This window comes from Ochotona princeps, chromosome 1 (assembly GCF_030435755.1).
Source record: "Ochotona princeps isolate mOchPri1 chromosome 1, mOchPri1.hap1, whole genome shotgun sequence".
In the NCBI taxonomy this organism is placed as follows: Eukaryota; Metazoa; Chordata; class Mammalia; order Lagomorpha; family Ochotonidae; genus Ochotona; species Ochotona princeps.
The window spans coordinates 124840575-124865321 of record NC_080832.1 but is presented as its reverse complement, the minus strand read 5'-3'; positions in this window follow the sequence as shown (position 1 = coordinate 124865321).

Here is a 24747-nt window from a genome sequence, read left to right as displayed (position 1 = left end):
GGATTGAACCAGCAGGTGGATTTCTTTCTTTTTTGTTTCTCAAATAAACAAATGAAAATTTCAGCGGCAAGGCAAATTCCCATGGTGCTCCCTAAGATACACCGAATCAGAAACGTTGGGAGCGAGGCCACACCAAGTGTGAGACCTGCAGGTGTGACTGCTGCCCATTAGCAGCCGAAAATCCACTGCTAAGATGTATTTTGTGCCAAGATCTCACCCAATCTGGAAAATTCTCTACCTGGGCCTGCCCATCCGCTGGCCCCCAGTGTCCCCGGTAATGAAGACCCTCTCGCCTCCCATCACTAACACCAATTAGCTCACAAGGAACCTCACAACCAAAGGGGGAAAAAGAGGAATCACTATTTCAGCAACGGTCATTAGCAAAAAAAAAAAAAGAAAGAAAGAAAGATAGAAAATAATGTGGAACTCCCTCCAAAATTAGCCTCCGCCGCGATATAAATTGGTTTTCTTTGTGATCTAAAATTGACTCGCAGTTCACTAGTTAGAAAATAGTTGTTGAAAAGCCGGAGCCTTCGGATCCCGCCCGCCTTTCATCGTGTAAACAAACGCATCAGATTTAAAGCTTTCCCATAATTGTTATGCTAACCTTGGAGCGCAACCCCTCCATTTGCATTTGAAGGAGCTAAATATTAGGCAGGAAAGAAAGTGCTCTTTTTGAAAGCCTGAGAAAATGTCCCGGCTCGGGGCTGCCCCGCCATCTGGGCCCGAGCTGCGCGCGCTCCCGCCCCAGTCCCCCGGCCGCGGCGCGGGCCCCCGTCTCGCTGCTGCGGAATGCAGGGGCGCCCCGCGGCCTGCACGGCGCCCCAGCCTCGCCCCGAAGGCCGAGGGGGGGAGGCACACCGGGGAACGTGGGAGCGGCGTCCCCGGCCACCGACCGAGCAGCCCCGAGCGCTCTGCCTTTCCCAGGGCGCATCCCCGGAGCCGCAAGCCGGGGGTTCACGTTGGGGGGCTGAGCTAGCCAGGAGTGATGTGCGTGTGTCCCTAGCGCTGTGGCCCACTGTGAAGGAGGCTGATAGCGCCTGCCTAGTCCAAGGGAGTAGCACAAACACACTTTGCGCACATTCATCTTGGAGTAATTAAAAATAAGAACACCGAGCCCCGGGACTTTCTTAAACAGCGCAGGGAATGGCTCCAACCTCCCATCAGCCTATTGTGGCCGAATCAAGAAAACCGAGGCCTCCCTCCACCTTTTCAGGCAACCTGAACACAAAGCTTGTCTATAGCGTGTCCCAGGGAGATCATTCCTGGGAGAATAACTAAGGCATCATAAGCCCAGAGAATAGTGCTAGAGGGGATAAGACGCTGCTAGATTCGAGGAATATAATTATTTTCTTTCACCACTTCTCATTTTAATCTCGTTTCTAATATAATTCAAAGGTGCTTTGATTTTTAAAAAGGTTTTCCTGTTGTCAGAATTAGCATTTTCTGCCAATCCTCGGAGACATTCCAGAGAACGGTATTTTTATTTTTCCTTTTTCCCCCCTTGACAAAGGCTTCTCATGCATCGCTGGACTGTATTACCAAGCTGGGTTTTTTTTCCTCTCCTCAAAGGAGGAGAGGCTGCAAGTAACCGTGGGAGCTGCTAGGAGACGGAATTCTTTAGACTAAAACTGCATGTTACACAAATAACTGGCAAGAAGAGGGGCTAGGGGCAACATTTTGAGTCCTCTGTAGGGCCACAAAGGATGCAAGGATGACCTGGAGGGCTGGGAAGGAGGAAAAGGATGGAGTTTATTGCTTTTCCTAGCCATACCCTAAATGTCAGCATTTGACACATTCCAGAAATGGACAAGTTGCCTTTGATTCTGTTTCCTTCCTAAGCATTTATTACATGGGACAGGTTCTGTTTGTTGAAGTCAGGACTTGACCTCAGGCAAAGCTGGGTTCCTGTTCTTGCCTCCCACACCTAACTACTCTGGTGACCCGGAACAAATGCCCCGCCTTTCTGTATGCCATCTTCTTTACCTGTAAAATGGGTGGGTTGTGCCCAGGTCAGGGAGCACTGTCGGGGCTGGCACTTATGGCGCCTGGCACTACAAGTCCGTACTCCACACATCGCAGCTGTGTCTTCAGCCACTGTCATCATCTCCATCATCATTGCTGTCATTTTCTTTGCTCAAAGATGCTAATAAATAAATCTTTTTGAAGGTGTATATTCAAGGAAGCAAGCACAGGGGGTATTCACAGTGTTTATTTGTTGCCTGATTCTGTTCTCATTGCAAAAGATCCAAAATGAAAACAGTTCATGGAGCAAACAACAACAGGAAGGTATCAAACATGATCGTTGCGGAGAGCTCCATTCCAGAAGGAGGATACACTGGGAAAAATAGCAGTGGTTGGCGTAGGTTCTGGAAGAAGGGCCCAGGGTCTTTACTATGATGCGGACAGGACTGGTCTCGGAGAAAGTGGCAGTGATGGGAGCCAACCTCAGGAGATGAGGCTGGAGACACACGCAGGAATATGGAAGGACAGGTGCTTCAAAGTCCTCTCAAAGCAGCAAGAAGTCCCCAGAAAGTTTGAAGCAACAGAATAGCAGGATCTGGTTTACGATGTACAAAGGCCACTCTGGTACCAATGCAGAGAACAGACAATAGGGGATGAAGGGTGGAGGAAGAAACTATGGTAAAAGTAGTCCTCACACCTGGTTGCATATTGGTATCATCTGGAAAGTGTGTTGAAGCCAAGCCCCACCTGTGCACCTGTGTGTTGTGTGTGTGTTTACTGATTCCAAGAATCAGAGGTGTAGAGCCCTAATTTAGAAGCTGGCTTAACTGCCCACCAGACAGTTGCTGGTGGCTTTTGTAAGTGATAGAGATGGTAATGCTAAGAAAACAAACACCTGTCAACCTGCTGATGAATGGAAAGTGATAGGGGTGGGCAGACAGGGAGAAATCAAAGAAATCCTGGAAGGACCCCTGGCTTGAGCCAACAATCTAGACCATGAGTTCATTGACCAGGATGAGAAAAGTGAAGGCATCAGGGCAGATTAGGAGGAGAGAGCCCACAAGGGTCATCATGATTCATTAGCAAACTCTAAATCTGGTTATGGAGAAGATGCTTAGTGGACATGTGGTAATATAATAACTGTCCAAGGAAGTGAGGCACCCAGCAGGCACTTGATTTGAGAGCACTGGCGGTGTCATCTCAGTGTTGCCCATTAGAACATTGTGGGACAGAAAACTCCGTATCTGCATGGCCCAGTGCAGTCGCCACCAACCACGTGTGGATATGAACCATGCAAAAGAGTGGCAGGCTAATGTGATTGAGAGATCAGACTTTTATTTTCCTTCTATTCATTTAAACTTAAATAACTCTGTGTGACAGGTGGCTGCCTATTTACTACACGGACCAACTCGATACATGTAGATGAGTCCCATGTTTTGATATCTGGCCTGAATTTCTGTTTTCGAAAGCTGAAAGGACTTTTCTTTCTCTGGTAACATGTCAAGGTCACTGTGATGTCCAGCCTATCAAGATTTTTTAAAAGTGTAATGATTTTACTGCCCGCTTCCAGTCTGGATTATTTTAGTAGCTTTCTTTCTGGTCGCCTCCCCCTACCCCTCTGATCTTCAGTTGTATTTTTCAAACGAGTTGGCAAAATAATCTTTACAGTTCCAGTCTCATCAAATATTTCCTTGCCTTAACGTCCGCTAGTGGTTCTCTAACTTGATACAGCTAAAAAGAAAAAAAAAAAAAAAATTCCAAAGTTCTTCCTATAGTTCCCACAAAGCCCCATGTCAACTAACCCCTCTAGCTCCCCGATTTCACTTCCCGTTTCAGCCACATGCTCATTCCCTTCTAATGTATTATGTATATATGATATATATTATATATAATTGTTCAGTTATCTTCTTTATTTCCTGTCTCTTCCTTACTAGAAAATAGGCTTCAGTCATGAGGCAATTTATTCTGTATCCTATTGTACCCTCTAATACCTAAAGCAATAGCATTACACATAGGAGGCCTTCAATTATTATCTATAGAAAGACTGAATCAGTATTTCAGTAATCTAGGCACACCCAGGTCATCTATGGAGAAAAACTGTAAACATGAAAGCCCTTAAGACTGAGTCCTGGCAAGAATCTCAGAGCATGTCCCACATCCGGGTCCTGGGGTGGGTGGGAAATTGGGTAGGGCTTCTCCCTTAAAACCCCTTTTACCTCAGATACATGAAGGAAACAATCAATATGGAAATAATAGTCTTACCCACTTTCCTATAGCCCTTGAACCTTTTTACCCTAATTAACTATGTAAAGATTGTCAAAAAAAAAAAAAAAAAAGGCTGAGTCCTGGACCATGCCAACTTTCAAAGCTGATGGTGGCTACGTTTGACTACTGAGCTCTTCAAATACATGCATCCAAATTGCTATGCACTGTAACTGAAACACCCACATGATTTTGAGGATGTGTTTTAAAATCCTGTAAGCTATCAGGTCAGATGGCTTGTTACATTAAGTAAAATACCACTTGAGGCACCTATGTCCCATACCAGAGTGCTCAAGCTCAGTTTCTGGGTGTTCTCTACTTTTAGTGCCAGCTTCCTGCTGGTGGACATTTGGCAGACAGAAAGCAACAGAAAGTCTTTCTTACCCCTGTCTCCCTACCTTTCTAGAAGTAATACTTTTTTGAAAGAACATCAGCTGTATTATTAGTCATTATTTAAATACTTGCTGAAACTACACTACCTTTGATATACTGTATTAATTAAAATAGATTTCGAAGTTATTTTCACCTATCTCGTTTTTACTTTTTAATGTGGAGAGGAAACTTAGCAAACTTAAAATCATCTATGTGGTTCATGCTATGCTTATTTTGGCCACAGTGTTTTAAAGACTGAAAAGAAAAGGCAGCTGGGATTTTTATTTCTGTTGAGACCAGAGACAACAAGAGGCAGGTGTGATGCATGGAAGATGCCAGTTTCAAGTACGCGGGAATGGAAATCGGGAACTGAGCAAAGGAGTTAGCAAAACGGAGACACCGTGAGCCCTGCCCAGGCTTTTTTTAAGCCAGCTTTGTAGACGACTGGAGAGGGTTTGAAATCAGAAAAGTGAGCCAGGATAGACAGTCCTCACAATAAGTTTTGCTATGAAAAATGGGGTGAATGTTGGAGGTAAAAAGGAAATACTTGTAGGAGATGCTTTAAAGAATGAATGATCCATAAAGGAAATGATCCAAGCGATGTGTCCCTGAAGTAAGAAATTTTAACTAAACACACAAAATAATAGAAACAGTAGTTTAAACCCCAAAAGGCCCTTGAAGATCATCCCAAACACTTTGCATGCTTTAAAATATGAGATCCAAGCAGCTGATTTTTTTGTCCAGGCGAGCAGCAGAGCTTACACTGGAACCAGCCTTAGTCTATGAATGAGCACTGTCTTATGCTCAGCTATGCAGAAGCAAGCATATCCAAACCCTAATATATTCGACTCAAAACAACTTTTGCCAAATACAGCAGTGTATCTAGGCAATTGCTAGTGATCCATTAAGAATGAGCGTAATTTTTGAAAGATGACTTATATCGCGTATCTATCATTGTGCCTGGCGTTTGACATTTATGAACAGTGATTCATTTAATAATCACATTATATAACAGTTATTGATAGGCCAGTTTTACAAATCAGGAACCTGAGATGGTGCATATATGCTTGAATTTAAAGTTCATTGTCTTCAGTGAAACATATGGTCTCACAGTCATAATTCTTTCCCCTGGAAACTGTCCCTCAAGATGGCAAATTATGCAACATGAATGACAGTAACCTAATTAATAAAATAATGTGCAAGTATTTCTTTCCTAAATATTTGCTTCCTACTACGGTGTGTCAATGATCCAAGCATGAACAAAAATAAGAACCACAAATACCTTATAGAGCTCAGAACAAAAATAGGCATGCAATCTATAAGGTTTACCTTTTAGTTTCTGGGACATTGTCACACAAGCGTCCCAAGGGGAAAATGGCATTGAACAGAAATTGTCTCCCCTCCAAGTACTAACTAGGTCTGATCCTACTTAGGCACATTCAGGGTGCTGTGGCTATAGACTGTCCAGGTGCAGAATGGCAGGATCTCTGCAGAAATGATTGCAATGATTATGGTGAATTGGAGAATATTTATGGAAACATTCACACTCAGGAATGAAAGAATAAAACTGCAACTTAACAGTTTTTTAAAGCAATATTTATTTATTTGAAATGCAGAGAGACAGAGAGACAAAGATCTCCTATCACCTAGCTCACTCCCCAAATGCCAATAGCAACCTGGATTGGGAACTCAATGCAAATCTCCCATGTGGCTGGCAGGGACCCAGTTGTGAGCTAGCAGTACTGTCTCCCAGGGCATACATTAGCAGGAGACTGGAACTGGAAACGAAAAGCTGGGACTCAAATTTGAGATGTTGGCATCCCAAGGGGTGCCGCCAAATATCACCTGCATTCTGCTTTATGTGTAGCAACTTCTTACCTAAACCAGCTGCAACATCTGTATGGTAGAATAAAAACCAAATCTGGAAAATTGCTATTTCTGTTAATGAAATCTAAATGAACTAGAACGCTCAGAGGATGAGACAAAAGTAAGTCTAATAAAGTTTGCTTATTTGAGGCTTTATTAAAAATACTTTTTATTACCATATAATAAGAATCTTCCTTGAATCTCTAGCTTTTCTTATCTTTACAGGAGGAAACAAAGTGCAATTTTATCATCTAATGATTTGATTTTTTTCAGTGACTTAGAACATTTTGTTTGATACTGTTTTCATGCATCTGTAGGATTTTAGCTATAGATAAAAAGAGTGAGTTTATGGAAGCACATTTTGCTGTGGTTATTTCCATTTGCTTCATACTAGCTCATTTCACTCCCCTCTTTTCACTAAAGATTAGACAGAACACAATGTAAGGTGGAAGTTACTCTGTCTGTTAAAGTCTTAGCATTTTGCTTTTATCTACTGTACATCGAGGAAACACCACACTACTGATTTTAGCCAAAACACACCATATGTTGAAGCACATGGGTTCAGGGTTTGTGATGTTGTATCATGAACATATATGTGATGAGTCTGCTATATCCCTCATCCAAAACTTGCTGAGTAATAATCCATGTTCAGAAGACAACCAGCTGGGATCGAGTCTTTCTGTGGTCAAAAAGAGGCAAAACTTTCGCCTGCAAGTGTTTGGATGTAAATCATTTGGGCTCACAGAATAAAAAGTTATCAATTATGTCTGGGTTTGGCCCACATCTTCTTTCACTCTACATCCGTGCCACTGTCTGTATATTTATCCAAGTCCAAGGCTGATTCTTGTATGACAACTCCTCTTCAGATTGTATTTGACTACTGACTGGTTCAGAGCTCACCAGTCAAGAATTTGCCTTAGTCTTCCTTTACCTGTTACCTTTCTTTTGCTGCCAAACATCCAGGGAAAAACAACCTGTTCCCATGACTCTGCTCTGTCCCTGTTATCCAGTTAGGACCTTCTCAGTCTGCATTTTTCCTAACTTCCCAGGTGTTTTGACACAGTTGGCTTCCCCTATTAAAACACTTCTTATTATTATTATTTAACATTTATTTGTATTGGAAAGGTAGATTTACAAAGAGAAAGCTCTTCCATCCACTAGTTCACTCCCCAAATGGCCACAGTGGCTAGAGCTGAGCTAATCCAAAGCCAGCAGCCAGGAACTTCTTCCAGGTTTCCCACAAGGGTATGGGGTCCCAAGGCTTTGGGCGGTTCTCTACTGCCTTTCCAGACCACAAGTAGGGAGCTGGCTGAGAAGCGGAACAGCTGGGACATGAACTGGCACTTATACAGAATCTTGGGAATGCAAGGCAAAGATGTAACCACTCCTATCTCTACACCACTAACTACCCTTGGCCTCTCTTGTCCCTCTGTCCTCTGCCCCCACTGCCCCCTCCCTTGGTATTCCTCACTAAGCTCATCTCCTTAAGCTTCCGGAAGACTGATCCTTGCAGACTCCTGCTCAGACTTCTCTCACTTCCTCTGCTTCTTCTGGGTTATTTCCTCCATTTCTCAAACTCTGCCCAGAGGACACAGATAATTCAGAAGTCTCCAGAAACACAAACGCATACAGGTAGCCCTCAGCACATCTATACCTGGATGCCTCCTCTTAAGTTACCTGGAAGGTGACACATCCCAACATAGACACATTGTCCAAGATATTTCCTTGTCAATGATTGGATCCAATCAGTTACCTGATCACTCAGAGTTCCCTTAAATCCTCCTTCTACCCTTAAAATCAACCCTGTTGATTGTATAGCAAATATAGCAAAATCAAAGATTTCTGTTTATATATTTCTATATTTCTATCAGTCTATTTGCAAAAATAGATCTGTGCTCAAATCCAGTGTGCAAGTTTAGACTGGCAACCTTCCCTTCTTATTTTCCTACCCTGCTTCCCTGCTGGGTGATTTACAGAGAGTTGCTCCTCCCCATCTTACTCACTATTCAAGGATCATCTTTCCTAAATACAAATGTGAACTCATATCACTGTTCTTACAGCCATTATGGATCAACCTCCCCATCACCTTCCTTAGAATAAGTTCAGAATATATGTCAGACCCTATCTCAACCTATCACTCCCAATGCCTGTACACAGGTTTCCACCCCTCACCTTAACTCTCGCTCAACACATCCTTGACTGTCTCACTCACTTCAAGTCCTACTCCACCTTCAGGCGTCCTGTCAACATTCTTTTTATAGAATTTATGACAGCATTATACTTGTTCCCTTTATACTTTGGCCATGGCGATCCACTGTAATTATTAAACAACATGAGCTGATAAAGGGCAGGGAGCATCAATGTATATAGACTGTATATACACTGTCCAACATTGCACTCAGTAGGTGCTCAGCAAGCACACCGGACATCAATGATTTGGTGGTGTGCTCAGTCAAAATGAGATCAACAACCTCAGCCAATCTAATGAGCTAATCTTATGAACTGTTTCCATTTCCTACCCCTGTTGACAAGCATCCTCCTACTCACAAGGGACAGGTGATTTCCAGTTTCAGATGCATGGTGTGAAAAAAAAAAAAAAAGATACATGGTGTGTCTTTTTGATTTAGGAATGAAGGGAACAGGCCCCTGTTTTCTTTATTCTTCCCAGGAAAACGAATTGCATTATTCAGTGGTGAGACCAGCATGCTTTTTCCAGGCCATACTGTGGATCTGTTTCAATCTTCTTGTCATTCCTGTTGTTCTTTTTCTGAGCCTGTCTGCCCTTTTTCAAAAGCAAAAACACCACAAAGCATCTCTATAATAATATGGTATATATTATCACATTAGCCACAGTTATAATAAAAGTAGCTGCATAATTGGATTATACTTTGTCTCATAACCATGGAAATAATTGTGCTTTATCGAAAGATTTGTATGACCAGATGAAAATTCACTAATGGAATAGTAAGTTATCAAACACAATATAATGCAGGAGTCCCAAACTGCCAAGTGTCTCAGTAGGTCAAGGGGAGGAAAAAACTATTTTATTGTCATGAAATTCTTAACAGAGACATACTTATTGCTTTTGTAAAAACATTCAGCATATGCTCTTTTTCTCCTTGTAAGCAATCATTTCTTATTCTATTCATCTTTGCTTGGCTGATGCTTTTTGTGAAATTCTGGTCAAATAGCAAAAGAAAATAACCGTGCTCAGTGAGACAGAAGAAATTTCATAGATAGAAGAAATAATCCAAATTGTGAAAATATGGATTTAGGATTTCAAATTGCTAAGAGAGTTCCAAACAGGCTTCTGAAAATGTCATACACATCCCAAGATCTCGGTGCCCCCTGGACCTTGGAATGTGGCAGTTTCTCTGTTCACACGCGCACACTCCACAGCATGTCGAGCAACCCAAGCCCAAGATCCATTAAAAATTGTACCTTAATTTCCATTTAAAACAATGAACAAAAATGCAAAATCTAAGCAGTTACAATCTCTCAGCAATGGCTTCTTGACAGTCATGACACCAAATTTCAAGACAAAGTAAATGGCTTTTAGGTTTCGTGATAAATCAAACCTTTGCTAGAAAGCAAAAGGAACACAGATTTCCTTTCTTTTCTCCCCAGAATCCTGCTAGCACATGCTCAATGGAAGAAGGACCAAGCAGGGGAATGTACAATCCAATGACACATTCCTGAAACCATCACATATACAGAGGGATGCATGCTACTATACAAATAAATGCAGTGTTATATATTAGAAATTTAGTTATTAATATGTTGATACTGGCAATTGTGAATAACAGTAATAATTATGTAACCCATAGACATTCATGCAATATTTTAGTAAACATCAATACACATACTATTATGCATATATGTAGACATTACAAGTATAATGATACCCTATACAAGGAACTTTAGAAAAAGTTTGCTTAAATTATCTCTTCTTTAGGGGCAGAATTTTGTTGCAAGGGCTGAGATGTCTCTTGAGATTCTTGTATCCCACACTGAAATGCCTAGGTTCTAGTCCTGCCTCTGCTTCTGAATCCAGCTCCCTGCTAATAAATACGTTGGAGGGGGCAAACAATGGCTCAATTATTGGAGCTCTGCTACCACGATGGAGTCCTGAATTGAGTTCCCAGTTCTTGGCTTCACCCTGACCCAACCCTAGGTACTGCAGGCATTTGGGAAATGAGCCAGTGGATGGAAGATGTTTCTCTGCCTCTGACTTTCAAGAAATAAAAATAAATTAATGCTAACAAAGGCTTAAGGCAAGAAAGATCAGAACAAGAGAGAGAAAGACCTTCCATTGACTGGTTCACTCCCTAGATGGCCACAGTGTCCAGGGCTGAGCTAGGTCCAGGACAGGATCCACAAGCTTCATCCAGGTTTCACATGTGGGTGGCAGAGACCCAACCCTTGGGTCATCTTAGGCTGCTTTCCCCAGGCAACTAGCAGGGAGCTGAATCAGAAGTGGGGCAGCTAAGCAATGAATGGGCTCTCATAACAGAATTCTGGCATTGCAGGCAGTGGCTTTACCCACAAAGCCACAATACAGACCCCAAGAAATAATTTTTATGAAAAATAATATTACCTTCCCATGGACCTGTTTTTCTGAGGTGTGTACTTGGTCTGATATGAATTTCTACTCCATGAGAACACACATTTCAACAATAAGTCATGAAAAAAGCCCTTTAACACATACTAGAGGCCCTGGCGTGGTGGCGCAGTGGTTAAGGTCCTCGCCTTGCATGCCCCGGGATCCCATACAGGTGCCGGTTCTAATCCCGGCGTCCCTGCTTCCCATCCAGCTCTCTGTGGCCTGGAATAGCAGTTGAGGATGGCCCAAATGTTTGGGACCTTGCACCCGCGTGGGAGACCCGGAAGAGCTACTGGCTCTTGGTTTCGGATCGGCGCAGCACCGGCTGTTGCACTCACTTGGGGAGTGAACCATCGGAAGGAAGATCTTCCTCTCTGTTTCTCCTCCTCTCTGAATATCCGCCTTTCCAATAAAAATAAATAAATTTTAAAAAAAGGCAGACTAGATATATTCACTTTGAGCACTGGCACGTTTTGGTTGTTCTGTAATGTTGAGCAGTGCCTCCTGTCCTGTTTTGTGGTCTAGCAGAAACGTCTAAGACAGGAGGGGGCTGCACCAACATGCACAGTTCCTCTGCTTCTTTTCCATGGATGTCATGGCATCTCTGCTGTTAGCATCTAAATGTAAAGCACAAGCAGGCTGTAACTATGCAATCATAAAGCCACATGCACTGACTTAATCATTTTAAAAATCATTTAGAATACAGGATATGCTGCATGACACAACAGAAGATGGTAGGGGTGTATAGTGAATATGAGAAGAAGTAGCCAATTTGGAATAGAGGTAGGTGGTTTTAATTCAAAATCACAAGTCTAGGGGGAAAAAATCAATCTCATATGTAGTTTGAGGACAAATCCAAAAGAATAAACAGGCCCTGTAGGAGGCAGCTTGGTATATGTGGAATAAGACAGAAACTCAGGGCTCTGCCCTCCAAATTAAGCTTTTCCCTAGCAGGTGGAGGGAAGTCAGGACTCCATTACTATCTCCAGTGTCCCAGGCAGGGTCTGACTGCTTATATTCTTCTCCTTTGTTTCTTAATTCTGTTGGGGTTTTTTTTGTTTGTTTTTATTTTTCATACTACTGTCCCTTAGACTCAGAGACTTCCACCCGCCCTATCCCCTCTTCTCCCTCCACTGGTTTCCCCTATATTGTTTTTTTTTTATTCTTTTTTTTTATTAATTATTATGCATTATGTGACAGTTTCATAGGCTCTGGGAATCCCTCCACCCCTCCCCACGCCCCTCCCCCCTGGTGGATTCCTCCACCTTGGTGCAGTATTACAGTTCAAATTCAATCAAGATTCTTTCCTTGCAAACATATACCAAACATAGAGTCCAGCTACTTATTGTCCAGATGGGTTGAACAGTTTCTTGGGGAGACCATTTCTGGTCCAAAGTTAGAGCTGGTAGAATATCATCCCAGTCAATTAAGAGTCCTAATATAACATTAACAGCAATTTGTAACATTATGGAATTGACATGGTTTTGCGTAACCAGTATGTTAAAAAAAAAAAACAAAAAACAAGTTCTTAACCACAACCTATGATTTGCTCATTGACATTTCAATTTTAGTTTGTATACAGGACCGGCTGCTATATACCTTAAAATGGCTATAAGGTACCATTCAGCTGTCTCGTGTCTATTTCATTTTAGTATTTAGCCAGTTGTTGTGTTGAAGTATAATTTTACTGATCTTGGCAGATTTTAGGATAATCTAGACTGGCTTGTAACTCTAACAAGACATTTGTCAACAATTAAGGTGCAGAACATTTTTTTTTGGGGGGGGGTGTGCAGGAAAGTCCCCAACACCACGGTGAAGAGTGACTAATCTTTGTGTCCCACCCAGCGAGGCATGAGCAAATCCATGCCAGCTCTTTCCTGTCAGATTCCAAGCTCTACTTTTTGTTGTTTGTCTATTTATTTTAGGTTTTTTTAGTTTGTATGATTGTTTGCTATGAGGGGTTCAGAAACTGTCACAAGTCCGTCATCCTGCTATTTAAGTGTCGCATGACATCATAGGTATAGACAATGGTAGAAAGTCCATCATCCTGTTGTCAAGATATATTTAACAGTTTCATTGGGAGTCCTTCTTTTATTTAAGAACAGAGATGCATATTGCAATGTATCTTCACTTCTTGATATGATAGTCTCCATTATACAGTTCCTCTAGGTGAAATTTTATGTACAGACATGTTTACCTATATAAATATATACCTAGTAGTCCTGATTTTGCATGAAGCTTGCCTTATATCAGAGAGAACATATGGTATTTGTCGTTTTGGAATTGGTTTATTTCACTGAGCATAACAGTCTCTAGTTGGGCCCATTTTGTTGCAAATGGTAGAATTTTGTTCCTTTTTCTTGGCTAAGTGTTATTCATCTATTCTATGTAAATGTACCAGAGCGTCTCTATCCACTTCTCTTCCAATGGACATTTCATGACTTCCAGTCACTGTTGCTTGAGCCATTTCAGTGTATTTCTGTCTGAACTCTCTGCCTTTCTTTACCTACACATTTGACAATGCTATTTCTTCGGGCCCATAGCTCAGCATGACAAGAGCTTGAGAATCCACTAGTGGGGAGACCCCACAATGAGGGCTGACAAGGGAGTCAGATGGCAACTTATTAGTGCCACGTGCTACTTCAATATCCTGATTTGTTGAATAGTTGTTTCTTATAATGAACCATAACACTGGTCTTTTATATTCCAACCCCAGAATTTTGAAAGTCCTGCTATCAGTCAAATTCAGTTAAAGTTACAAGTCACAAACTTCACATTTCCTGTCTTTCTGTATTTTGTGCAATTTAAACTCATCTACAGAAATCACTCTGCAAGAATGCACTGCCCATTCATCATTCATCTCCAGACAGTCTGAGCACAGGTGCTGGCATGCAATCACTCCAGTTTGATCCCAGCTCACACGCTGTCCAGGAGCAAAACCTTGACAGGTTAGTTAAACCTTATACATTTTAACTTCCTCTTCTAGAAAAGAGAAATTGCAAAAGCAATAGACTTATAGGTTTATTATCAGTTTTAAATTAGATAAAATGTATGATGTACTTGATACCATGCAAAGCATATAAATACTAAGTATAGATTATTACAAGACATCAAAACATATATTACTGGTATTAGTAATTACTGTCATTAGCAATATTAAAGAAAAAAAGCATTGTTAAGTCTGTTTTGCTTAAATTTTAGAAAGATTGCTAAAACAAGTAACAATCTTATCGTTAGTTCAGCTACCACAAAGGATATATTTTGCATAATCAGTCTAAGGAAACAAAAAGATCAATAACTGCCATAAGCCTGTGGATGCAAAACAACTTCCCAGGCTCACATATTGCTGTAATGATTTCCCATCATCTCTCCTGCATCTGCTCCACTGTAAAAACTTTGTCAATGAACTTATATCATGTCTAGATCCTGGTCCCCCAGGATCTTTAATCATTCTGGTTTATAATAGGCACAGTCTCCCAGGATAGAAGAAATATAATCCACTGCTTTTGAAAGGTGTGCTTCTCTATTTCCAAAGAAAGATGAGCCCAAAGACAGAAAGAAGAGGCAGCGTTGGTGCAGAATGGTGGATTGGCTTTGCTGGGACAAGAGGGCAGGTAATGAGAAGACCCTACACAGGAGTGTGTCCTGGATTCACAAGCTCCCTGCAAAACCAGTCCTTGGGAGATGGGACCATGGCAGGAGAGAATGTGTAAGAAATCTTATGCAGAACTTAGAGTAGACAGAAAATGCTGATGTACCAGCAACTAAATAAGTTAGTTGAGCAGATTCTATGCAGAAGACAAGTTCTGATGAGGAGGTATATAGACAGAGCATTCATTCTACAATGAAACTGGTTTTAAAAAGGAATAAGGAAGTGCAACTGGTATTCAGTGTTTGCTCCAAATTTGTGTTTGCCTTCTTTCAGAGACCTCTAACCTGTCTGTAAGTTCTCCTGCCTGGGTAAGTATGGAAACATTTAGCTACACAATACTGCCAATACCTATTTTGGATCATTGTTAGAACATTCTTACTGAGTGATTGATCTTTGTCTGTATTTAAAGATAGCGAGAATATTATTGAATAATATTTCTTTGACATCAGTTTTTTTCTTTATCTCTACAGAAGAATGCTAGTAGGCACCCAAGCTACTAATAGAGAGTTCTCCTTTCCTTCATCATTCTATCTGACAGATAATACTGTAGCCAGTACCACTGGGTGATGGCATTAGGTTTTCTTCATTATCAACATTTGCGTGGCACTTTTCAGAGAGTTCTTAAGGTCCATTTTGAGTTTTTCATTCCTAAAAAAGAAAGTGATGTTCCTTCCATGCCTGCCTTTATTGGACACAGGTATGTTGAAGTCTTTGGTGAAACACAAGGTATACAAAACAAGGAAAGCCAAGGTAGCATCAAGCGGATTCCCATCCTCAAGTAAAGGACTGCCAGAAATCACCCTGAGTTGTTCATTGAGGAATCATTTGGAGCATCTAGCATAAGTGGGGCACTTGGAGAAACATGAACATGGTACGGCCTGTTCTTCTATAGAAAAACCCCAAATGTTCATGAATGATTAGCACGTATCATAGTCTAGACACATTACTCCAATTTATACTTCACATGGATATTTAAGCTTGGAAACATCATTCCTGTCTTACAAACAAACAAACTGAGTTTAAGGGAATTTAAGTAGCTTGCTCCAACAAGATTCCACAGTTGGCAAGTGGCAGAAACAGAGCTGTCTAGCTGTACGACATAAATCCACTTTAGTATGGGTGAAAACATAATTGCTCACAGAATGTAGAATTCAAGCAAATATGTAAAAAGGAAAAAAAAGACAATACAGGGTTTTAGAAGAAAGAGCTAAGAATGTGATTACCTACTCCTCAAACAAGTTCCCTCTCACCCACTGACTGAGAAAAAAAAAATCTCAGAAATATATTGAGATATAACATTGCATTTACTAGGTTAAAAAAAGTTGGAAAAGAAGATTTGCTCATATTTCTATGCATGGGAACTGTTACAGCCTGGTGGATAAGGCCCCAAATCAGCCAGTCCTCTTCACTCTTTATAGGTTTCTAACATCAGGAGCCAATCTTGTTCACTCCTGCAAAACAGAAATCTACTACCTAGAAGTACACTAATTTCCCATTCCAGATGAAGCAGTTATTGGCTGGCAACTTAAGCTACTGGTTTATCTGCTGGCTCTGTAAAAAATATATGTAAGCTATAGGAACATACTAAAATAAAAATCATTTTTCACACATTTGTTAGCAAATTTTCATCACCTTTGCATCAGTTATCACATGTGGGATACATCAAAATGAACATATATTTTATAGAGAGCATTACAGTATGGTACAATACACTTACTTCCCAAATGCTTGGACATAAACAAGATTTTATTTCTCTTTATTGCAAATAAGAAAAGTGCTCCAGGAGAAGTATATCTCCAAGATGCAGAAAAAGCATATCATTTAATACCCCTTTGACATCAATAGACAGATCGATGAGAAAGAAACTCAACAAAGAAATAACAGAACCCATCCAGACACTAGAGCAAATAGAATTAGTTGATATCTACTGAACCTTTCATCCTATAGACAGAGAATACACTTTTGTTTATTAGTACATGGAATCCTCTCCAGAATTGACCATGTTATAGGCTCCAAAACAAGCCTCAGCAAATTTCAAAAACTGAAATTGTTCCATGCATCTTCTCAGACCATCATAGAGTGAAGCTAGAGACCAAGAAGTCAAAGCACCCAGGAAGACATGCAAGCACATGGAGACTGAATAACATGCTACTAAATGAGCAATGGGTTAGAGAGGAAATCAAAGGGGAATTTTAAAAATTGCTTGAAACAAATGAAGGCATCAGCACAACATATCAAAACGTATGGCACATAATCAAGGCAGTGTTAAGAGCAAAGTTCATCTCAATCTATGCTTATGTTAATAAATTAGAAAAGCACTAAGCAAATGAGCTAACCTTACAGTTGAAGGAACTAGAAAAACAATAGCAAAGCAATCCCAGGATTAGTAGAAAATAAAGTAATAACCAAAATAAGGGAGGAAATAAATAAACTTAACAGAGACCAAAAAAATAATACATAAGGAGACGGTTCTTCGAGAAAATCAACAAACTAGACCTCCCAATAGCCCAGCTAATCAAAAAAAGGAGGGAGAAGATATGCATCAATAGCATCAGAGACAAGAAAGAAAACATAACAGATACCTCAGACATACAGAGAATTATTAGAACCTATTACAAGCAACTATTTGCAAACAAACCAGAAGACCCAGAAGAGATGGGTAGATTTTTGGACACATACAACCCACCAAAAGTGAATCAAGAAGCAATTAATAATCTAAATAGACCTATAACAATGACAGATTGAGTCAGTAATTAAAGCCCTCCCAATCAAGAAAAGTCCTGGACCAGACAAGCCGTCTGCTGATTTCTACCAAATGTTTCAAGATGAACTTCTTCTAATTCTCCACAAGCTGTTCCAAACAATAAAAAGGGAGGCAACCCTTCCAAACTCTTTCTATAAAATCAAGATCACCTTAATACCAAAGTCAGATACAGAAACAACAGAAGAGAGAACAATAGACCAATATCCTTAATAAACATATACACAAAGATCCTCAACAAGATACTAGCCAACAGGATTTAACAGCACATCAGGCAGATCATTGGTCTGGGCCAGGTGAGATTCATCCCTGGCATGCAGAGATGGTTCAACTTTTGCAAATCAATAAATGTGATGTACTACATCAATAAAATGAAAAATAAAAACCATATCATCATCTCAATAGATGCAGAGAAGGCATTCATGCTGAAAACTCAAAGCAAGATAGGCACAGAAGGAATATTCTATAACACCATCAAAGCAATTTACAAAAAATTCAATGCCAGCATCATACTAATTGAAGAAAAATTGGAAGCTTTTCCACTAAAATCTGGAACTAGACAGCAATGTCCACTCTCACTATTACTCTTCAATATAGTATTGGAAGTCCTTGCTAAAACTATTAAAAAATAAAAGAAATTAAAGGAATTAAAATGTGAAACAAAGAATTTAAATTATCTCTATTTGCAGATGACATGATTCTCTACACTAAAGACTCAGTCAAAAGACTATTGGAACTCATAAGAGACTTTGGCAGGATAGCAGAATACAAAATTAATGAACACGAAACAACGGTACAAGTGTACACAAAAAATTCCATGCCTGAGAAAGAAATTGTAGGTACAATCCCTTTTAAAATAGTGGAGAGAAATCTTTGATACCTAGGAATTAAACTAACTAAATATGTGGAAGACCTCCATGACAAAAACTATATAACATTGAAAAAAGAAATAGAAGAAGACATTGAAAAATGAAGAAACTTACCATGTTCCTGGATTGACAAGATCAACATCATCAAAATGTCCACTTTACCAAAAGTAATATACAATTCAACACAATCCCAATCAAAATCCCAACAACATTCTTCTCAGAAATAGAAAAGAAGATACAAAAGTTCATCTGGAATCACAAGAGACCATGAATAGCCAAAGCTATCCTGAAGAATGAAAATCAAGCTGCAGGAATCATAATTTCAGATCTCAAGACACATTACAGGGTAGTAGTCATTAAAACAGTCTGGTACTGGTACAGAAACAGAGAAGATCAACGAAACAGAATAGAACACCAGAAGGGAGCCCACACAGGTATAGACAACTAATCTTTGACAAGAAAACTGAAAACAATCCAGGGAAAAAACCTGGTCTCTTCAACAACTGCTGTTGGGACAACTGGATAGCAGCTTGCAGAATTAAGAAACAAGATCCGGGCCCGGAGGTGTGGCCTAGCGGCTAAAGTCCTCACCTTGAACGTGCCGGGATCCCATATGGGAGCCGGTTCTTATCCCGGCAGCTCCACTTCCCATCCAGCTCCCTGCTTGTGGCCTGGGAAAGCAGTCCAGGACGGCCCAAAGCTTTGGGACACTGCACCCGTGTGGGAGACCCGGAAGAGGTTCCTGGTTCCTGGCTTCGGCGCAGCACCGGCCCGTTGCGGCTCACTTGGGGAGTGAATCATCGGACGGAAGATCTTCCTCTCTGTCTCTCCTCCTCTCTGTATATCCGGCTTTCCAATGATAATAAAATCTTTTAAAAAAAAAAAAAAGAAACAAGATCCACACCTGTCACATTATACGAAAATCAGCTCCAAATGGATCAAGGACTTAATTCTACATCCAGAAACCATCAAAGTATTAAAGGAAAACGTAGCAAGCACTCTCAAAGATATAGGAAGGACTTCTTGGAAAAGATACGAAAAGCACAAGCAGTCAAAGATAAACAAATGGGACTACATCAAACTAAAAAGCTCTGTGTAGCAAAGAAAGCAATTAACAAAGCAAAGAAGCAACCAACAGATCGGGAGAAAATCTTTACACACTGCATAACAGATAGGGGACTAATATTCAAGATTTACAAAGAGCGTCAGAAACCCAGGGACAGATGCCTGTCCAAAGAGGAGTGATTAAAGAAACACTCTATGGAATATTTCTCAGCCATTAAAAAGGATGAAATTATACCATTTGCAACTAGATGGTCTCAACTAGACACCATCATGCTCAGTGAAATAAACCAATCCCAAAGGGCAAATACCATATGTTCTCTCTGATATTAGGCAACCTTCATGCAAAATGGAAGAGCAATGACCCTTTCCACACTGTTTTTGCTGCATTCTGTGTGTTTTGATGTTTTTGTTCTCATTTTCATTTCTTCCAAATAGTTTCTTTTCTCTTGTCAAATTCATCACTGGCTCATGAGTTGTACAGTAGTATCATTTTTTTTTTAATCCAAGAGGCTTTCGTGTTTTCTTAACCCATGTGTTAGTTATTTAGTAGCATGTTTTTTACTTCATGCTGCTGTAAATTTCTTGTTTTAACTTCATACCTATTGTTGACTGTTTCGTGGCTTCTCATTTATGGGAATGTACAGTGATGGCCTAATAGAGACTGTCATATCCAGATGTGAGGACACAATGCAGTATGTATCCCAATTTCCAAATCAAAGAGGAACTCCGAATGAAACTGTTGAATGTATCTAGACAATGGTATGCTGGAATATCTGACATTGCCGGTACCAAAAATGTCGGGCCACACTTAAATAACAGACTGATGGGCTTATTATTGCTTATGAAGGAATATACTATTATAATAATATGGGGAAAATCAGTCAGGGAGTGGGAATTGGGGTGAATGGAGACATCTCAGACCCTAAGGAATTGCACCATAATATTCAAAGTTTAAAAAAAAAAACGTGTATACTTGTACAGGTTTACAGAACCAATAGGTGGGCCCGGTGCGGTAGCCTACCAGCTAAAGTTCTCTCCTTGAACGTGCCAGGATCCCACATGGGCACCGGTTCTACTCCCAGCAGCCCCACTTCCCATCCAGCTCCCTGCTTGTGGCCTGGGAAGGTAGCCGAGGACAGCCCAAAGCCTTGGGACCCTGCACCCATATGGGAGACCCAGAAGAGCTCCTGGCTCCTGGCTTCGGATCGGCACAGCACCGACTGTTGCAGTCACTTGGGGAGTGAATCATCGAACAGAAGATCATCCTCTCTGTCTCTCCTCCTCTCCGTATATCTGACTGCAATAAAATAAATCTTAGAAAAAAAATAAAAGAACCAACAGGTGCAGGACTAGATCTGTAGCCCAGAATATAAAATTTCAAAGAGGACACCTTTTCTTTTGTTGACATTTGCTTGGAATGCAGAAAGACTAAGACCGAGATGTAAAGAGATTTTCCATCTACCAGTTCACTTCAGAAATGCTGCCACCCTCCAGGCTGTGCCAGGCCAAACTGAGGAACTCAAGCCACATATCCCACATGGATGCCAGGGATCATGTGCTTGAGTCACTATTTTTTGCCTCTCCCCTGACAAACCACCCCCAGAGTGTACATTAGCAGAAAGTTGAAGTTGAGAGGAGAGCCAGGAAATCCAGGTACAAGATGGTTTTCTTTTTAGCTTTGTTCTCAGCAAAGTCACGTTACTTCACAGACATCTCTTCATTTGAGCTACAGTGTAACAGTCACACACTTCGCATGTATCACCAACATTCATGAGTAAAGCTTTCCGTCATTTTCTGCCATCCCAGACTTTAAGATTAGGTTCCTCTCCCCTCTTTTTTATGCTGCATTACCATACCCAGGAAATGACACAAACAAATGGAAGAACTGAACCATATCTATGCACAAAAACGGATTATTATTTCAGTAAAGACCTGAGAATAACTGACCTCCCTCCAAACTTAATAAGCTGATTTTAGCTCACTTGGGTAAAACACAAATGAAGCAATATGTCGTCTAAGCAAGCATATGAAACATCAGAGCTACCTTAGATCTTGGGAAAATCTAACAGGCAGGCAAAGAGCACCTGCAAAAAAGGACACAGAAAAGCTCCTAGTCTTAAGAGTCCCTTTAAATGACCAGTTTGTAAGTTAAATTTCCTACCCAGAGAACTCAAATATAATAAAAGCATCGATTGTACTGCATGAACTCACACAGCAAAAAATAACTCTAAAATTGTAATGCAATTTGAAATATAGACACTTGGCCCTGTGAACATATTTGTGCTAAGAAAATGGAAATTTTGTGGGCTTCCCATCCCTTCCTTCCTCATGTCCTTCTACATTCATAAAAAAAATTACGTTCTTAAGATATTGACCATTTTATCTTCACGCTCCTGATGAAATGTCTGAAATTTATGAAGATGTTCCCGGACCATGACCTTACCAATTGGTGAGTCCAGAGAGGCCAATTTTACACAAAGCAGTAGAAAAGGAATCAATAATTGAAAGAAGACAAAAATAATTTGAAAAGCCTGACCTTCACAGATTCCCTCTTTCTCTTACTCCCTCCCACCCTCCTTCATTCTTTTTAATATTTTGCTTTCATCTATTTGAAAGTCAGAGTTACAGAGAGGGAGAGATAAACAAGATCTTCCATCTGTTGTTCCATTCCCCTAAGTGGCCACAACGGCCAGGGATGGGCTAGAGCTGCTTCTGTGTCTCCCACGTGGCTACAGGTGCCCAGGCATTTAGGTCACCATCTGCACCTGTGCCAGACACATCAACAGGGAGCGGGATGAGAAGTTATCAAATCCTGGACCTTCACAGAGTTTCAGAGGAAAGCCACTCTTAGATTGAGCATCACTGGCTGCGTTTCTGTGAAGCAATGACTATGCAATCTCTTCTCCTACAAGTGCAGAGAGACACATGAGGAAGCCCATTTGAGGTGCAATCAGGGAAAACTAGGTGTGCATATAGTTTCCCCTGAACACAGTCATTCCCTCCACAAAGGTGGCCCACCAGTGATGTATTTAGCACCTGACAAATAGGAGACACAATGTGAATGGACTGGATTGTTCAATTCGTTCCAACTTTTTACAATTTCATTCAAGCTTTGAATCACTTAATCCAAGAATTTGAGATCTCCCAGTATGCTAACTGTCTTATGCTGGTAGAATAAGTGGGGAAAACTAAAATCGATCATGTAAAATAGCTTATATTTGCTTTCATTCATGAAACATATTTTTTAAAGTAATTTTGGTAGTTTTAGAAAACCAACCAAAAGTAAATGTCAACATCATTCCATCCACTACTTCTAGGAGATCAACTTTCTTACATTGTACCTATGAGTAAGATCATACAGTATTTGTGACAGACTTATTTCTCTTAACATGAGAACCTCAAACTTCATCCAAGTTGTCGCACATGAACAGGATTCATTATTTTTATGGTAGAATCATATTTTGCTGTATATACAAAATGCTTCAATGAAGTTCATGAAAAGTTGAATTAACACCTATGTTTATTGGGTGCAAAAATTTTTTGCCGAGCACAACATTTTAATTTCTGTAACTCATCTTACCTATCAATAAAATGGGATTAGCAATGTGAACTTCCCTTCCCTTACCCCACCCAGGACCAAACAGGCTCACGCCACCTGCCTGGGCATTAGCCTCCTTGGTCCTCACATGCCCCCACTGGCACCACACCCTGTCTTCCCACGAGTCAGCAGCTACTAGCCACTCCAGCATTTAAAGGCAGCAAGGCTGCCCACTTTGCTTCATTTTCTGAACGGATGAGAACAATGGAAAAGTTATATCAAGTCATGTTTATGAGACTCAAACTGTAGTTTGACTTTGTCATTTTGCCATTTTTATTGCCAAATGAGATGAAATAAGCATGAAAGAGAAAAAGATGGCCAACACAACACTTAATTATGTCATCAAAATTCCAACCCCAAAATAATATTTAACAATAAAATAACAGGGCTCCCAATTCTGCCAGTTTCTAAGACAAAATTTAACTTGATTCAGCACATTAGTTGAAAATACAAGAATGCCTTCAAAATTTGTACTCTAACCTACTTTTTTTTGAAGATTTATTTATTTTCATTGTTAATTCAGATGTACAGAGAGGAGATACAGAGAGGAAGATCTTCTATCTGCTGGTTTACTCCTCAAGTGGCTGTAATGGCTGGAGCTAAGCTGATCTGAAACCAGAAGCCAGGAGTCTCTTCCGAGTCTCCCACATGAGTCCCAAGGTCTTGGGCCATCCTTTACTGCTTTCCCAAGCCATAGCAGGGAGGTGGATGGGAACCAGTACCTATATGGGATCCCAGCACATACAAGATGAGGATGTTAGCCACTAGGCTATCATGCTAGATCCATCTCTAACTTACTTCTAAAAATCATAATTCTGATACACTGGCCAATAGTACTGCTACTTCTAAATATCATAATTTTGATGAACTGGCCATTGTTCCCATTTTTCTGACATAGTTAAGTGTTCCTATACAAGGACACCTTACTCCTGACTCAGACACATGAGCTTGTACAAAAAATCTGCAGCGGGCCAGCGTGGTGGCTTAGCAGCTAAAGTCCTCGCTTTGCACATGCCGGGATCCTACATGGCCACTGCTTCTAATGCTGGTGGCCCCACTTCCCATCTATCTCCCTGTTTGTGACCTCAGAAAGCAGTCAAGGATGGCTCAAGGACTTGGGACCCTGCACCCACATGGGAGATCTGGAAGAGGCTCCTGGCTTTGAATCAGCGCAGCTCCGGCCATTGCGGTCACTTGGACAGTGAATCATCGGATGGAAGATCTTCCTCTCTGTCTCTCCTCCTCTCTGTATATCTGCCTTTCCAAGAAAAATAAATAAGTCTTAAAAAAAATTCTGTAGAATGCTAGGACTGGACCAAATGAGACTGGTGCATCTGTCCCACCACACTCTGCATAATTTTTCCTTTCTTGTCTGTTTGCTCTGTACCAACTCATCTTCTGTGTTGGGTTTAGTGCTGTAAGATTTGCAATGATTTACATATTCTTTCTTTTTTTTAATTTACTTTATTTAATTGTATAGTTGTTGACAATCTTTACATACTTAGTTATGGTTAACAAAAAAAGGTTCAGGGGGTATAGGGAAGTGGGTAATACTATTATGTCCATATTGTTTCCATCGTGTATCTGAGGTAAAGGGGGATATTGAGGGAGAAGCCCCACCCGGTTTCCCGCCCACCCCAAGTCCTGGATGTGGGGCATGCTCTGAGATATTTGCTCAAGTGGTTTTAATAGTTCTCCAGTTATGAATCGCTGCCAGTTTTGCTCGATGGGGTC